Consider the following 5,000-nt stretch of genomic DNA (forward strand, 5'->3'; position numbering starts at 1 on the left):
AGCTGCACATTATGTCTCTTGGATGCTGTGAGCCTAGGAATACAATTTCGTCGATTCTAGAAAAATCACCCCAGTTAGATATTTTAAATAAAATACAATTCAGCACCACATTGTCAGCAAGCCTCGTTTGCATTTCTTGAAGCACGTTTGGTACAACCTTAACACAAAACTAGGATTCACACACAGACTACACGCTCACTGCATCAGTACACAGGGTGCATTGACTAATGATAACAATGCACCCGCCCTCATGTAATGGCCCAGCACGTACTCTAATAAGGAACCGGACAAAAGAATACCGGTTCCGAGTACACAATTGCAATGCACCCGGCCTCCCCCACCCAAACCCCCAATACTTGCTGCTGGTAATAACTTAGTACTTGGTGATGCCTCGACCAGAAGCGGTCAGGCCCTTTATAAGGGCCCTATGGGCAACCTAGGGAGACACCACAGCATCATAGAGGTCTAAAATTAACGAGCTACTCTCGATTCACTAATATCAAAACCTATATTAGCTCGGCCATTTACCTTTCGACCGACCGTTCAAAATTGCGCCAAATTCCCTCGATCAAAATTACGCACCCTTTTCTCTTTGGCATTTAACTGCTCCAATCAAATTCCATAGCACCACCACCACCCCCACCCGCCTGCTACCGATTTGATCGGGCTGCTGGTGCTCCCTTGCACCTGTCTGTGCAGGCGGTCCCTTCTCTCCCCTCTCCCCTCCCCCCACCTTTCCTGTCATGGACGGCGTGCGCTACAACAGCTTGTTATGAATGTGCACGTAAAACCCTATGACATGACATGACATAATGTAATAAAATAAGATGGCAACTTTTGGTTGTAATCCAGGTGGCGTAAATGAATAGTAATGACATTTTCTCTTTATCTAAAACTTGAAGTCGCTAGACCAGTGATGTTGTAAGTTTTATTTTTAGTAACACTGATCTTTGTTCACACTGGGGCGGGGCGTAGCCCAGTGGTAAAGCACACGCCTGATGTACGATCGGCCTAGGATCGATCCCCGTCGGTGCGCCCATTTGGGCTATTTCTCGTTCCAGCCAGTGTCACACGACTTTAATATCAAAGGCCGTGGTATGTGCTATCCTGTATGTGGGATGGTGTATATAAAAGATCACTTGCTACTAGTGAAAAAAAAATGTAGCAGGTTTCCTCTGTTAGACTCTACCGGTATGTCAAAATTACCAAATCTTTGACATCTAATAGCCGATGATTAATAAATCAATGTGCTCAAGTGGTGTCGTTAAACAAAACAAACTTTAACTTTTGCTCCATTTCTCACAAACACAAGTCCTAGATCGATGAAACCTGTTTTATATTGTTTATAATAAGTTTAAAGGGACAGACCCTAGTTTCAACCCGTGAAAATTAACACTAAGGTTAGTTAATCTACACACCTGTAAAATATTTGGATAAAGTTACAATTGAGTGAAGCACGAGTCTGTGACTTTGAAATGGTGAAATACCCTCTAACAAGACTAAAAATCGACTCCATAACTGTTACTTCTCAGACGCACGTGCGTTTTTAAGAATATGAGAAATGCATTTTGTGACATTAAAAAGACCAGGATGACCAAAAACACTTCGAATGTACGAAAATGAATAATCTAAACAATAAAATCTAAGTAAAGTATGATTTCAGTTACCAAAAAAGTCTCTAATAGTAAAACGTATGCCGTAGTATTTAAAAACTAGGGTATGTCCCTTTAATAACTTTATCTAAAAATTATTAACGTTTACTACAGTAGCTACTGCCTTTCTGAAACGATCTGATCTAATGTCATCAAAAAGAGGACGGTGAATAAGAACAAGTTCTTCAGATTCTACACAATTAAGACAGTTACAAAAGATGTAAAGTAAATCAATACTCCAAACCATATTAATATTATTACATATTGATCATCGGTTGATTGGTAGGCTACTTTTCTTTTAATTACACTCCTTTAGAGGCTCACAGCCGGCTTTATTAAATTTTAGACAATCATCGGCAGTGTGATATAGATCGTACGACAATGCATTATCTTTAACAGTCGGGAGACACTATTATATGGTTACAGTTATTATATAGTGTAATGCTAGCCTCAGACTATCAACTGTCACGACTAAATTGACCAACTTTCTGCTGTGACGACTTCTACGACTGTCCAGTTGATAATCAGAGCGCTCTTTCAACTCCATTCTCGTCGTGAGCGGGACGTAGCCCAGTGGTAAAGCGCTCGCTTGATGCGCGGTCGGTTTGGGATTGATCCCCGTCAGTGGGCCCGTTGGCCTATTTCTCGCTCCATCCAGTGCACCACGACTGGTACATCAAAGGCCGTGGTATGTGCTATCTTGTCTATGGAATGGTGCATATAAAAGATCCCTTGCTGCTAATCGAAAAGAGTAGCCCATGAAGTGGCGACAGCGGGTTTCCTCTCTCAATATCTGTGTGTTCCTTAACCATATGTCTGACGCCATATAACCGTAAATAAAATGTGTTGAGTGCGTCGTTAAATAAAATATTTCCTTCCTTCCTTCCATTTTCGTCGTTGTAATTGGTCGATATTTAAATTGTTATTTATAGATGAAATGTCACCTGGTCATGAGAGTCCACGCAATGCTGTTAGATCTACTGGTAGAGCTAATTTTAATCAGATTGTGTTCAGTACAACTAGATTACTTTGTTATGACGTTGTATAAATTTTTGTGTGAAATCGGCGAATTCACAAAAGCCCGCAAGTTGACTGTTGGCAGTTAGATATGGTCGTCATTTTTAGTACTTATATCCAATTAAGGTTTAAGCACATTGTCCTGGACTGTCTGTCCAGGACATATCGCCGTCAAAGAGGGATGATTCGCACAAAGGGAGCAAACTCGTCGGTAAAATCCTCCTTTCAGTATGCCGAGTAGCATCCCACAGGGTCAAAATGAATTCAGTTAATACTATCCGTCCTGCCATTCCTGATGAATGTGGTGGGACTTGCTGTCATTAAATGTTGTTTCATCTGACCAGTAAATTCATGTAACTTAATTTGAACAAGTATCAGTGTACCACCTACTATTATATGTTTGAAACGTGCGTGGTCCTACTAATCAGTTCAGTTAATACTACCCGTCCTGCCATTCCTGATGAATGTGACGGGACTTGCTGTCATTAAATGTTGTTTCATCTGACCAGTAAATTCATGTAACTTAATTTGAACAAGTATCAGTGTACCACCTACTATTATATGTTTGAAACGTGCGTGGTCCTACTAATCAGTTCAGTTAATACTACCCGTCCTGCCATTCCTGATGAATGTGATGGGACTTGCTGTCATTAAATGTTGTTTCATCTGACCAGTAAATTCATGTAACTTAATTTGAACAAGTATCAGTGTACCACCTACTATTATATGTTTGAAACGTGCGTGGTCCTACTAATCAGTTCAGTTAATACTACCCGTCCTGCCATTCCTGATGAATGTGAAGGGACTTGCTGTCATTAAATGTTGTTTCATCTGACCAGTAAATTCATGTAGCTCAATTTGAACAAGTATCACGATTAAACTTGCATATTAAATATATTTTCTGGTTTAGAATATCAGTGTCTGTATATTCAATGTGTTTCTGGTCATCTTAATATTTGTAAGAAGCCCAACCTGGATTTTGTAATCGAATAATTTCGTACGTACGAAAAATTATATTTTTGGAAATAAAATGAAATTTAACCTATTACAAATATTAGAACGATCAAAATAAAAAACACGTTTAATATACAGCCACTAATAGTTTATGCAAAACAAAAAATTGATATGTAATTACAATAGAAAAAGTCTTTGTTAGTCGACAACATCTTAAAAAGTGTAGCAAACTCAGAAATGTTCCCTTTAATCATAATATGATGACAATTTTTGTGCGGAACTAGTAGTCAAAGGCGCTTCTTGTTATGTCTGAAACGATCAGCTTGACGCCCATTTTTTTCTCTAATTTACTGAAGGGTTATAGTATTTATATCCATATATCCATTTATATATGTTGATTGAAACGCTGCGTGTAGCAGTTCCACCCACAAGTGTTACTATTGTTGTCTGTGGGATTTGATTTGGTGATATGCACCTTATAATTACAGGATAGCAAATATCACGGCCTTTGCTATACCATATCATGCACCGATAAAATAGTTCACGAACGTTTGCGGACAAAAGGAATCTCAGCTTCTGGCTCTCACGCGACGCTATGTTAGGCCAATCAATCTACGAATTGACCCACCACAAATTGCAAGATTTTTAAAGTGACGTTTTTTTGTGTGTTTTTTCAATTTCTAAATGTATCATTGTGTACCTTTTTGTCGCCGATATTTATTTTAATGAACTACATGTACTTCTACATGCATACTGGGTTTTTTAGTTTGTTATAAAAGTAATACCTCTCACTTATACACAATCATAACCAAAAATCAGTCTATTATTTTTAATAAACACCCGATTTTGAGGGCTTTGAATTGTAAGGTTTATTTAGCATTGTGACCTCATAGTCAATGTCCTGACGTTAGCCCATCATAAGGGTTAGTTTTAAATCTATATAGTTAATATTGGTTTCGTTGTCATTGTTTTTTTATGTAATAGATATACATCTTAAAATCATTCTTCTTCTTTTGATTTACAGTGTTTCAAATTACTGTTTAAAATACTTTATTCTTTTGTGTTTCAGAGACAAGAAGACGTTTTGATGTTTCATTCTGCAAAAGGTCAACGGACGGTGTGCACTCAAAACTACTAAAGAAAATATCAGTCAATAGTGCGCACCTTCTAAAAAACAATTCAACATCAACAATTTAAGAATGAGTGCGCACCCACAACAATATTCAATATCAATAAGCAAACGATGGGGTGCACTCCATAAACATTCAATATTCAACATCAACAATCAAATGTGCACCCCAAAGGTATGCAATATCAATTAATTAATAAGGGATGAAGCACACCCACAAAATATATTCAATATCAATAAGCAAAAAT

Source organism: Gigantopelta aegis, chromosome 9 (genome assembly GCF_016097555.1).
Source record: "Gigantopelta aegis isolate Gae_Host chromosome 9, Gae_host_genome, whole genome shotgun sequence".
Lineage (NCBI taxonomy): Eukaryota > Metazoa > Mollusca > Gastropoda > Neomphalida > Peltospiridae > Gigantopelta > Gigantopelta aegis.